Source organism: Bombina bombina, unplaced genomic scaffold, assembly GCF_027579735.1.
Source record: "Bombina bombina isolate aBomBom1 unplaced genomic scaffold, aBomBom1.pri scaffold_953, whole genome shotgun sequence".
In the NCBI taxonomy this organism is placed as follows: domain Eukaryota; kingdom Metazoa; phylum Chordata; class Amphibia; order Anura; family Bombinatoridae; genus Bombina; species Bombina bombina.
This window is the reverse complement of record NW_026511773.1, coordinates 95,668-109,316: the sequence shown is the minus strand read 5'-3', so window position 1 is coordinate 109,316 and position 13,649 is coordinate 95,668.

The following is a 13,649-nucleotide window of genomic DNA, read 5'->3' as shown; positions in this document are numbered from 1 at the left end:
CGTAGCTAGTTTGAAGATACGTGGCTTATTTCATAGTTACTAAACTTTTGCAAAGAATAAAATAATTTCAGGGACACTTTGCAGCAGCAGAGCAATCACATAATCAGGCTACAGGAGCACTGACTACAACCCATGATGGTTTGCATAACTCTGACTACTCTTAACAATAAGCACAATGGCCCCTATTTAACAAAGGTCTGTGGGACCTGATCCGACAGTGCGGATCATGTCCGACAGACCTCGCTGAATGCGCTCTCTGTATTCAGCATTGCACCAGCAGCTCTTGTGAACTGCTGGTGCAACGCCGCCCCCCGCAGATTCGCGGCCAAGGGAGGTGGCAATCAACCCGATCGGGTTGAAATGCGGCGATGTCTGTCTGTCTGCTCAGAGCAGGCGAACAGGTTATGGAGCAGCGGTCTTTAGACCCCTGCTTTATAACTGCTGTTTCTGGTGAGCCTGCAGGCTTGCCAGAAACACAGCCCCTCAAGCTCCATCCGGAGCTTGATAAATAGGCCCCAAAATGTTTAATATTACAATATTAAAGGGACATAAAGCAAGTTAGGATAGGAACAAAATATAATAATATGTACTTTAATTACTTTACCTCCAAATTTATATTGCAGTGCCTCGCAATTAACCCCTTAACGACCGACGACGTATGCCATACGTCCTCAAAAAAAAAGCACTTAACGACCGAGGACGTATGGCATACGTCGTCGGTTAAACAGAGCACTGGAAGCGATCGAAATCGCTTCCAGCTGCTCTAACAGTATTGCAGGCTTGCCTTGAGGTCTAGGCATCCTGCAATACTGTTCCCGAGTGCCGGGACCGGATTGATCACTCCCCCACGAGTGATCACTTCCGGTTTCGCTCCACGTGGAGCCCGGCAGTGTTTCAGAGCATCGGAAGCGATCGGACACGCTTCCGATGCTCTGCTTGTGTGCTAAGTGCCTCGGTGGGTCGAGGCACTTAGTTAGTTATAAAATAATAATAAAAAATTATAATAAAAAAAACGTAAATTTTTTTAAAAAAAAGCCCTAAATAGCCCCCCCCTCTCCCCCTTCACTAAGCATCCAAGATGGCGATGCCCAGTGCATCATGGGGCCTCTGGGGGTGTCCCTAGCCTGCATCATCATAGGGGCAAGCTAGGGTCACCCAATCTGAGCCTCCCACCCAAAAATAAATAAATAAATAAAATACCCCATTTGTCTGATCATGTCAATATTTGTAAATATTGACACTGATCAGTGTGGATCTCCCTCCCTCTCCTCACTTGCGATTTTGTTGGAGAGAGAGAGAGAGACCTGTTTTTTTGCAGAGAGAGATTTAATTATTTTATTTGTTAAAAAATATAGAACCAAAGTCTCTTTTCAGAGCCATTAACCCCTAGCTTTTCAGAGCCATTTAGCTAATTTAATTTCCAGAGTCATTAACCCCTAGCTTGCCAGTGCTCGCTATAAATCACTGGCAGTAGCATAGCTGCACTTTTTTGCTGTCTGTGCATTTTTTTAGGGGTTCATTTTGTTGTTGTAATTTTTTAAAAATCCAGAGGCTCTTTTCAGAACCATTTAGTTAATTTAATTTAATTTTCAGAGCCATTAACCCCTAGCTTGCTAGTGATCGCTATAAATCACTGGCAGTAGCATAGCTGTACTTTTTGCTGTCTGTGCCTTTTTTTAGGGGTTAATTTTGTTGTTGTAATTTATAAAAAATCCAAAGGCTCTTTTCAGAACCATTTAGTTAATTTAATTTAATTTTCAGAGCCATTAACCCCTAGCTTGCCAGTGATCGCTATAAATCACTGGCAGTAGCATAGCTGTACTTTTTTGCTAGTTAATTTAGTTAATTAATTTAGTTAATTACATTTAAAAAATGTTAGTAAATTTTTTCTATGACAGATACAAAAATGTCACAGAAAATATATAGTGCTGAGGAGGCGTATGCCATCCTTGCGTCAGAGTCAGATGCCTCTATGTCTGACTCAGACCCCAATTTTGACCCTGCCATATGCTCAGATACATCACTAGATGCAGTCTCAACTGATAGTGATGTATCTGTGGCTGCTAGACCCCCTGCTACCCCCCCTACCAGCCCTCCTGCTAGCCTCCCTGCCAGAAGGAGGCGTGTTGCTGCCATTGCTGCTGAAGAGTGGGTAACACCTCATCTCCAGAGGCCAGATATCCCACCCTTCACAGCAAATGCTGGCATAAATATAGATGTGGCAGGTTTTAGCCCCCAGCAGTTTCTGGAAGTGTTTCTGGGCGATGATGTATTGGGGAACATTGTCGCCCAAACTAATTTATATGCCCATCAGTTCCATGCTGCAAAGCCTGGAACATATTTGGCAAAGCAGCAATGGGCCCCCATCAATGTGCCAGAATTCAAAAAATTCTGGGCATTGACCATGCTGATGGGCATCATAAAGAAACCCTCCATTCGCTCCTACTGTAGTAGTAGCCCCATCTGCTCTACCCTCATTTTCTCCCAGACTATGTCGAGGAAGAGGTATGAAATGATTCTGCATTTCATGCACTTCAGCGACAACAGCCTGTGCCCCCCTAGGGAGCATCCCCAATTTGACAGGCTGTATAAAATCCGCCCCCTGATAACCCACTTTTCTGCCAGGTTTGCAGAGGCTTATACACCTGGAAGGAATATATGCGTTGATGAATCCCTAATGAAGTATAAGGGAAGGCTGGGATTCAAGCAGTTTATTCCTTCCAAGCGCTCCAGATATGGGGTAAAGGTGTATAAGCTCTGTGACAGTGAGAATGGGTATACTCAGGCCTTCCGGGTGTATGAGGGAAAGGATAGCCACCTTGACCCTCCAGGTTGCCCAGAACATATGGGAACCCCTGGCAAGATTGTCTGGGACCTGATATTACCCCTAATGAACAAAGGGTATCACTTGTACTTAGACAATTTTTATACAAGTGTCCTTTTGTTCAAGCTACTGTATTGCTTTGATACAGTAGCTTGCGGTACAATTAAAAAGAACCGCGCAGGTTTCCCAGGACAGCTTGTACGCACCTGGCTACGAAGGGGGGAGACCTCAGCTCTGCGCCAAGAGGAGCTGTTGGCACTTAAGTACAGAGACAAGAAGGATGTATACCTTCTTACCACCATCCACACAGATAGGACGGTGGCGGTTTCTGTACGTGGCAGAGCTGAGATCATAAGGAAGCCAGTGTGCATCAAGTCTTATAACCGACATATGGGTGGGGCTGATCTGGCTGATCAGCTGCTGCAGCCCTACCTAATTATGCAGAAGACAAGGGCCTGGTACAAAAAGGTTGCAATTTACCTAATGCAGATTGCAACCCACAATGCTTGTTTGTTGTTCAAAAAAGCAAACCCCAGAGTTAAAAAGACCTTTTTACAGTTTCAGCTCCAGATTATTACGGGGATTTTGTACCATGATGCACCTGCTCCCCGGGCGGTGATGGGAGAGAGCAGAGTTGGGGCTACCCATTTTATTTTTAAAAACCCCCCTACTGCTGCAAAGCAGAAACCACAAAAAAAAATGCAGAGTCTGTATCAAGAGGGGGAAGAGAAGGGACACCATATATCACTGTCCTGATTGCCCTGGACAGCCTGCACTCTGCATTGGGGACTGCTTCAAGCGGTACCATACAATGGTCAATTTTTAAAAAAATAAATACATTTGCTGTTATATATATATATATATTTTTTTGGTTATGTTTACTGTTAGATTTTTTTTGTTTTTTTTACTTTTACTGTGCAAGATTTTTACATTTCACTACTCTATTTTTTTTCTAAAATTGGGCCTGTTTTTTTTTTAACCAAAACCCCAGTCAAACCTATGCATGGGGGACATAGGTGTTCTCAGGGTGCCTTGCAGAAAACAACCTGAAGTATGTTTTTGTAATAACTTACAACAGTCTCTCCTAAATCATAGTCAAAAAGCAATGTGTCTGTAAAAATGAAAATTGAAAAATTACCACCATACACTTTCTCCAATTTTTTGGGCTAAAACGGTTGCTTCAAAGGCATCAAAGCACACCATATACAATACCTTGGGGTGTCAACATTTAAAAAAAATATACACTTTGAATGCAATAAATAAAAGTGGGGTATGCGATAGGCCCCAAACTAAAGATAGGCCTATCAGAAGAAATACTCTCATTTTTAATAACTAAAATCACAAGTCATAAAATTGTAACATAACCTTCCCAAAATCCTGGCAAACCTATGCATGGGGGGCATAGGTGTACTCAGGGTGCCTTGCAGAAAACAACCTGAAGTATTCTTTTGCAATAACTTACAACAGTCTCTCCTAAATCATAGTCAAAAAGCAATGTGTCTTAAAAATGAAAATTGAAAAATTACCACCATACACTTTCTCCAATTTTTTGGGCTAAAACGGTTGCTTCAAAGGCATCAAAGCACACCATATACAATACCTTGGGGTGTCAACATTTAAAAAATATACACTTTGAATGCAATAAATAAAAGTGGGGTATGCGATAGGCCCCAAACTAAAGATAGGCCTATCAGAAGAAATACTCTCATTTTTAATAACTAAAATCATGTAACATAACCTTCCCCAAATCCTGGCAAACCTATGCATGGGGGCATATGTGTACTCAGGGTGCCTTGCAGAAAACAACCTGAAGTATTCTTTTGCAATAACTTACAACAGTCTCTCCTAAATCATAGTAAAAAAGCAATGTGTCTGTAACAATGAAAATTGAAAAATTACCACCATATACTGTCTCCAATTTTTTGGGCTAAAACGGTTGCATCAAAGTCATCAAACCACTCCATGTATAATACCTTGGGGTGTCAACTTTTTAAATATAATCACATTTATGGAAAACAAATAAATTGGGGTATGTTAAAAGACCCCCAAAAAAGACGATAGGCAAAGAAAATATGTTAAATGTGAAAAAAAATCACAAACACATGTCAGACATTTGGCATTGCACCGCCCAAACAAGCCACCAAACCTATGCATAGGTGGTATCACTGAACTCAGGAGATGTTGGTGACCACATATTGGTGTCTTCTTTGGTAGTAACACATAACAGGAGCTGTGAATCCATGTCTAAAGTACAATGTATGTGAAAAATAACACAAAAAAATGAATGTCCAATAGTTTGAAAAAGACTAGTGGTTGAATTAGTGTATGGAAAATACCTGCATTTGAAATACCCTATGATGTCTACTTTTCAAAAATATATGGTTTGATGGGGGTAAATTACATTGGCCGGCTTCAGAAATGTCTTAAATAGGACATGGGTGCATGGGATGTGAAAATTCAAAGTGTAAAAAATGGAATGCGCTTCCTAAAAATAAGGCCTTTTTGCCCCCAGAGAACCCAACACACCTATACATGGGTGGTATCACTGTACTCAGGAGATGTTGTTGAACACATATTGAGGTGTTTTTTGGCAGTAACACATAACAGGAACTAAGAATCCATGCCTAAAGTACAATGTGTGTGAAAAATAACACAAAAAAATGACTACCCAAAAGTTTGACAAAGACTGGTGGTTGAATTAGTGCATGGAAAGTGTTAAAATACCATCATTTGAAATACCCTAGGGTGTCTCATTTTCAAAAATATATGGTTTGATGGGGGTAAATTCCTTTGGCCAGCTTCAGAAATGTCCCAAATAGGACATGGTTGCATGATGACCGATGTGAAAATTTCAAGTTGAAAAACTGTAATGCGCTTCATAAAAATAAGGCCTTTTAGCCCCCAGAGAACCCGACACACCTATACATGGGTGGTATCACTGTACTCAGGAGATGTTGTTGAACACATATTGAGGTGTTTTTTGGCAGTAACACATAACAGGAAGTGAGAATCCACGCCTAAATTACAATGTGTGTGAAAAATAACACAAAAAAAATGACTACCCAAAAGTTTGACAAAGACTGGTGGTTAAATAAGTTCATGGAAAGTGTGAAAATACCAGCATTTCAAATACCCTAGGGGGTCTACTTCTCAAAAATATATGGTTTGATGGGGGTAAATTTCATTGGCCGGCTTCAGAAATGTCCCAAATAGGACATGGGTGCATGATGACCGATGTGAAAATTCCAAGTTGAAAAACTGGAATGCGCTTCCTAAAAATAGCGCCTTTTAGCCCCCAGAGAACCCGACACACCTATACATGGGTGGTATCAATATACTCAGGAGATGTTGTTGAACACATATTGAGGTGTTTTTTGGCAGTAACACATAACAGGAACTGAGACTCCATGCCTAAAGTACAATGTGTATGAAAAATAACACAAAAACATGACTACCCAAAAGTTTGACAAAGACTGGTGGTTGAATTAGTGCATGGAAAGTGTTAAAATACCAGCATTTGAAATACCCTAGGGTGTCTACTTTTCAAAAATATATGGTTTGAGGGGGGTAAATTCCATTGGCCAGCTTCAGAAATGTCCCAAATTGGACATGGTTGCATGATGACCGATGTGAAAATTCCAAGTTGAAAAACTGGAATGCGCTCTCTAAAAATAAGGGCTTTTAGCCCACAGAGAACCCGACACACCTATACATGGGTGGTATCACTGTACTCAGGAGATGTTGTTGAACACATATTGAGGTGTTTTTTGGCAGTAACACATAACAGGAACTGAGAATCCATGCCTAAAGTACAATGTGTGTGAAAAATAAAACAAAAAAATGACTACCAAAAAGTTTGACAAAGACTGGTGGTTGAATTAGTGCATGGAAAGTGTTAAAATACCAGCATTTGAAATACCCTAGGGTGTCTACTTTTCAAAAATATATGGTTTGAGGGGGGTAAATTCCATTGGCCAGCTTCAGAAATGTCCCAAATTGGACATGGTTGCATGATGACCGATGTGAAAATTCCAAGTTGAAAAACTGGAATGCGCTCTCTAAAAATAAGGGCTTTTAGCCCACAGAGAACCCGACACACCTATACATGGGTGGTATCACTGTACCCAGGAGATGCTGCTGAAGACATATTAGGGTGTTATTTGGCAGTAACCCTTAACATTATCAGTAAATGTATTCTTAAATTGCTATTTTGTCAAAAAATCTAATTATTTTTTTCCCCCCCCCAAACTTTGGCATAGATTGGTGGTAAAATGGTTGCATGAAAAAAGTCAAAATACCCCAAGTTTAATACCTTAGGTTGTCTTCTTTTTTAAAAATATATACATTTGAAGGGTTATTCAGGGATTCCTGACAGATATTGGTGTTACAATGTAACTATCGCCAATTTTGAAAAAACATGGTTTTGAAATAGCAAAGTGCTACTTGTACTTATTGCCCTATAACTTGCAAAAAAAGCAAAGAACATGTAAACATTGGGTATTTATAAACTCAGGACAAAATTTAGAAACTGTTTAGCATTGGTATTTTATGGTGGTTGTAGATGTGTAAGAGATTTTGGGGCTCAAAGTTAGAAACAGTGCGTTTTTGTTTTCATTTTTTCCTCATATTTTATATTTTTTTTATAGTAAATTATAAGATATGATGAAAATAATGGTATCTATAGAAAGTCAATTTAATGGCGAGAAAAACAGTATATAATATGTGTGGGTACAGTAAATGAGTAAGAGGAAAATTACAGTTAAACACAAACATCGCAGAAATGCAAAAATAGCCTTGGTCCCAGATGGTCAAACAAATTGAAAAGGGGTCTGGTCACTAAGGGGTTAAAGGGACAGTCTAGGCCAAAATAAACTTTCATGATTCAGATAGAGCATGCAATTTTAAACAATTTTCCAATTTACTTTTATCACCAATTTTGCTTTGTTCTCTTGGTATTCTTAGTTGAAAGCTTATCCTAGGAGGTTCATATGCTAATTTCTTAGACCTTGAAGGCCACCTCTTTTCAGAATGCATTTTAACAGTTTTTTCCCACTAGAGGGTGTTAGTTCACGTATTTCATATAGATAACACTGTGCTCGTGCACGTGAAGTTATCTGGGAGCAGGCACTGATTGGCTAAACTGCAAGTTTGTCAAAAGAACTGAAATAAAGGGGTTAGTTTGCAGAGGCTTAGATACAAGAGAATCACAGAGGTTAAAAGTATATTATTATAACTGTGTTGGTTATGCAAAACTCAAGAATGGGTAATAAAGGGATTATCTATCTTTTAAAACAATAACAATTCTGATGTAGACTGTCCCTTTAACCCTTTCTTTTAAGTTTCAGCATTGTAAAGGTCTAACTTCCCCCACCCATTTCCTTCTATGGCTTCATCTATATCCACCTTTGCTTTGGTAGAATGCAGCCCTGCACAATCATTATCTGCTGGAGCATGCCTAGAAGCAAATAAGCAGCTGAGAAATACAATGCCTGTGTTTTTTTATGCTAAACACTGATAAGAGGGGGGATCAGACTACTCCAGACAGCATGGCTATGTAACAAATTTTGCTTACTTGTGAAAATTATTTTAAAATACTTGCCAGCAATTTTTAAACATTTTTTTATGCAAACAATTTTTACTTAATTAGCCCTCAACATGTTTTATGGCACTTAAAATCTAATCTGTAAACTGTTGCAGAATTATAGGTGACAGTTAATAAAATTAGATATTTTATTATTCTGCTGTAGTAAAGTGCAGCAGGGCCGGCCTTTGGGCAAAGCGAGTGAGGCGGCCACCTCGGGCCCCGCGGGCAGGTGGCCCCGCCGCACCAGTAAAAAAAATATATATATATTTTTCAGACCTTAATTTTTTTTTTTTTAATTAGTATTTTTTTTTTGGTGCCATTTTAATTGAAATATTTTGGGCACAAGAAACTTTAAGTTCAGGAGTGAGGGAGGAGGAGTGACCGGCACTGGGCGGGTGAGTGTGGGGCCGAGCACTGTGCTGTCTGTGTGTGAGCAGGCTGGGGGCTAACAACATGCCATCTCTGTGATTCTAATAGATATCCATAACACCATCACAATAACGGTTATATATCCTCATCACACAAAGGTCTGTACTTGCTATTCCACTCGTCTTCTCTTTGTGGTTTTGCTGCTGATTGTAATTGTTTCTTGAGGATTGTTTATTGTGTGCAGCACATGGAAAGTTTCCACCTTGCACAGCTCTGCTTGCAAAGTTTGCTATGTGGTATAAGGGCAGAAGAGAAGGGTGTACAACTGGTGGTAGCATATGAAAAGTATCTGGTAATTGATTATGGTTATTAGCCTAAAATACTGAAATGTTACTGTTATGTATGCAGGTGATTTGTTACCAACAGTATTAGTAATAATTATAGAGCAATCATGTGGATGTATACATGTACAGGAATATCCAGGTGTAGATGTATAGAAATATCTGTGTATCCAGCCTCACCACATGTATTTAGCACTGCTATGTCACTATCTACTGCACAAGGTGAAATACTCTCTTCAATCTGATGCTCACCACATGTATTTAGCACTGTTATGTCACTATCTACTGCACATATTACAATACTCTCTCCAGTGTGATGCTTACCACTTGTATTTAGCACTGCTATGTCACTATCTGCAGCACAATGTACAATACTCTCTTCAATCTGATGCTCACCACTTGTATTTAGCTCTGCTATGTCACTATCTGAAGCCCAAGGTACAATACTCTCTCCAGTGTGATGCTTACCACTTGTATTTAGCACTGCTATGTCACTATGTGTGTATATATATATATATATATATATATATATACAGGTGGCCCTCGGTTTACGCCGGTTCAATTTGCGCCATTTCAGAATAGCAACCTTTTTTTTTCAGTCAGGTGACTGCTATTGAAATGCATTGAAAAGCAGTGCACTAATTAAAATAGCCAGTAGGTGGAGCTGTCCGCTTGTGTTGCAGCAAAGTTAAGCAAGCTTTACAGCCTGAAATGACTCTGTGTACACAGAGCAGACCAGAACTATCGAGCAAACAAGATCTAGCAGGCACTTCCCTATTATCTTCCTGTCCAGCAGCTTGAGGTGAGGGTGCCTAACTACCTATTAATCACTGCAGATTGAAATGCATAGAATAGGTGCAGACCCAATATTATCTAACATGCTAACAATACAGAGAATGGTTTGCAGAAAAATGCAAGTAAAAAACCGTTTTTGTTCATTAAACTTAGTTTGATGATGCAGTCTGTTGTGTAATTATTTTATTAGGTGCTGTTAGCAAATGTTTTTGTTCATTAAACTTAGTTTGATTATATTTTGTGTGTTGTATGGTTATTTTACAGGGAGTGCAGAATTATTAGGCAAGTTGTATTTTTGAGGATTCATTTTATTATTGAACAACAACCATGTTCTCAATGAACCCAAAAAACTCATTAATATCAAAGCTGAATAGTTTTGGAAGTAGTTTTTAGTTTGTTTTTAGTTATAGCTATTTTAGGGGGATATCTGTGTGTGCAGGTGACTATTACTGTGCATAATTATTAGGCAACTTAACAAAAAACAAATATATACCTATTTCAATTATTTATTTTTACCAGTGAAACCAATATAACATCTCAACATTCACAAATATACATTTCTGACATTCAAAAACAAAACAAAAACAAATCAGTGACCAATATAGCCACCTTTCTTTGCAAGGACACTCAAAAGCCTGCCATCCAGGGATTCTGTCAGTGTTTTGATCTGTTCACCATCAACATTGCGTGCAGCGGCAACCACAGCCTCCCAGACACTGTTCAGAGAGGTGTACTGTTTTCCCTCCTTGTAAATCTCACATTTGATGATGGACCACAGGTTCTCAATGGGGTTCAGATCAGGTGAACAAGGAGGCCATGTCATTAGATTTTCTTCTTTTATACCCTTTCTTGCCAGCCACGCTGTGGAGTACTTGGACGCGTGTGATGGAGCATTGTCCTGCATGAAAATCATGTTTTTCTTGAAGGATGCAGACTTCTTCCTGTACCACTTCTTGAAGAAGGTGTCTTCCAGAAACTGGCAGTAGGACTGGGAGTTGAGCTTGACTCCATCCTCAACCCGAAAAGGCCCCACAAGCTCATCTTTGATGATACCAGCCCAAACCAGTACTCCACCTCCACCTTGCTGGCGTCTGAGTCGGACTGGAGCTCTCTGCCCTTTACCAATCCAGCCACGGGCCCATCCATCTGGCCCATCAAGACTCACTCTCATTTCATCAGTCCATAAAACCTTAGAAAAATCAGTCTTGAGATATTTCTTGGCCCAGTCTTGACGTTTCAGCTTGTGTGTCTTGTTCAGTGGTGGTCGTCTTTCAGCCTTTCTTACCTTGGCCATGTCTCTGAGTATTGCACACCTTGTGCTTTTGGGCACTCCAGTGATGTTGCAGCTCTGAAATATGGCCAAACTGGTGGCAAATGGCATCTTGGCAACTGCACGCTTGACTTTTCTCAGTTCATGGGCAGTTATTTTGCGCCTTGGTTTTTCCACACGCTTCTTGCAACCCTGTTGACTATTTTGAATGAAACGCTTGATTGTTCGATGATCACGCTTCAGAAGCTTTGCAATTTTAAGAGTGCTGCATCCCTCTGCAAGATATCTCACTATTTTTGACTTTTCTGAGCCTGTCAAGTCCTTCTTTTGACCCATTTTGCCAAAGGAAAGGAAGTTGCCTAATAATTATGCACACCTGATATAGGGTGTTGATGTCATTAGACCACACCCCTTCTCATTACAGAGATGCACATCACCTAATATGCTTAATTGGTAGTAGGCTTTCGAGCCTATACAGCTTGGAGTAAGACAACATGCATAAAGAGGATGATGTGGTCAAAATACTCATTTGCCTAATAATTCTGCACTCCCTGTATTAGGTTATAATACTGTTTTAGCAAATGTTGTTCATTTAACTTAGTTTAATTATATATTCTGCGTTGTGTGATTATTTGATACTGTTTATAATGTTGTTTAGCATTTAAAGTCTTCATTTCAAAGCTTTAAAAATAATGTATTAGGTGTTACTTATGTCAATTTTGAGAGGGGCCTGGAACCTAACTCCCTCACTTCCCATTGACTTACATTATAAACTGGGTTTCAATTTACAACGGTTTCAATTTACAACCATTCCTTCTGGAACCTAACCCCGACATAAACTGAGGGCTACCTGTATATATATATATATATATATATATATACATATATGTCTTTATAAATCATATCTGATCTGATTAGTATTACCCATCTTTGTCAGTGTACATCATTCTTTTTAATTGGTTGCATTTGCTATATATACTGCTAATGCTAATATCTAATAAACTATGTTTCCAATCCTAAACTCACCAGATATTGTTTTTTAAAAGGTTTACAAATCTTTTAGTCTCACTCTCTCAGACTCCTCCCTTGTGTTTTTTTTTAATCGATCGACCAGCACTGCAGTGGTAGACTATTGCGCCCATGCCACACCACTATCCCTTTCTGTTTGTGCGAGAGAGGTTTGAAGTACTCTGCTCATTCCCGCTCGCACTGACTGACTCTGTAAGCAGCGTCCTCAAGATGACATGGCCCCAACCCTGCCAAACATGGCACTGCTGGCTTGAGTCAAGGAGGAGTCTGTCCTAACTTCTACTCTGAGTCCTACCGAGTTACTCCCCTGCATCCCTACTGCAGTGGACTCCTGCCCCACCGCAAAATGTGCGGCGGACACTGCAAAGGCCGGTCATGGGCAACAGTGTACGGACATCTTCCTGACCCCTGTTTATGAATGGCTTTAATATGATTGGGTATATGAGAGATGAAGAAACATTTGACTGGTTACAAAATGTTAAGAGTTGTACTTGATGTTTTGTGCGGTGGTGTAACATGGTTAGTGGAGTTACTGTGCATCTGCTAAAATAGCTGATGTGTTTTACACTAGTAAATAGATATTTAACATAAATGTATTTATTTGTGGACTGCATATGCTCATACATTATATTTATCTAATTCTGTTAGGTTCTAACAAGTTTTATGTGTTGTATTTGGGGGAAAAGTGAATTGAAAAAATATATGCTTGGGTTGTACAGCCGCAGCAAACTATAACAGATCACGTTGGTGTTCTTTTTTGTTTTAAATCAGAGCACCATGCAGTGGATGCATGAGTGCTAATTTGTAGTTATGCTGTATGCTGTCAGTATATACCAGGGTTATAATACAATATATTTGTTATTTTCTTTAAGACAACCTCCAATTAAAATGTATATACGAAACAATTGAAATTAATATTTGTTCCTAAATTCTTGAGATTAGTTAAATTTATAAACACATTGAAATATATTAAGTAGAGACTATCAACTATGCACATTTATTCTGTTACAATATTCTATACAACAAATCATTAAAAATATACCTTTAAAATTAACCTTACTCACAATGAATCGCATTAAAATACCACAATAAAATACCAGAATATGGACCGCTAACTTCACAGTGTTTAGATAAACAATATACCAAGATACTTCACACAAATCTTACTGGGTCTCAATAGATTTAAGATAACTTTCAGACAAGTATAATTAAGTTATTAGCCCACAAATGATTTTATATAACTTCAATTAGAAACATCAGAAATTGTATATATTATTAATGCAAACAGCCAATTTACATGCCAATTTATCTGAGCTGAAATAATCTCTTATTTAGTTACAATAAGGCAAATTCTAAAATATATATATAGCAATAACTGTAATTAATTTATGATATTGAAATACAAAATACTTTCTAAACATTTATATTTAATACCAG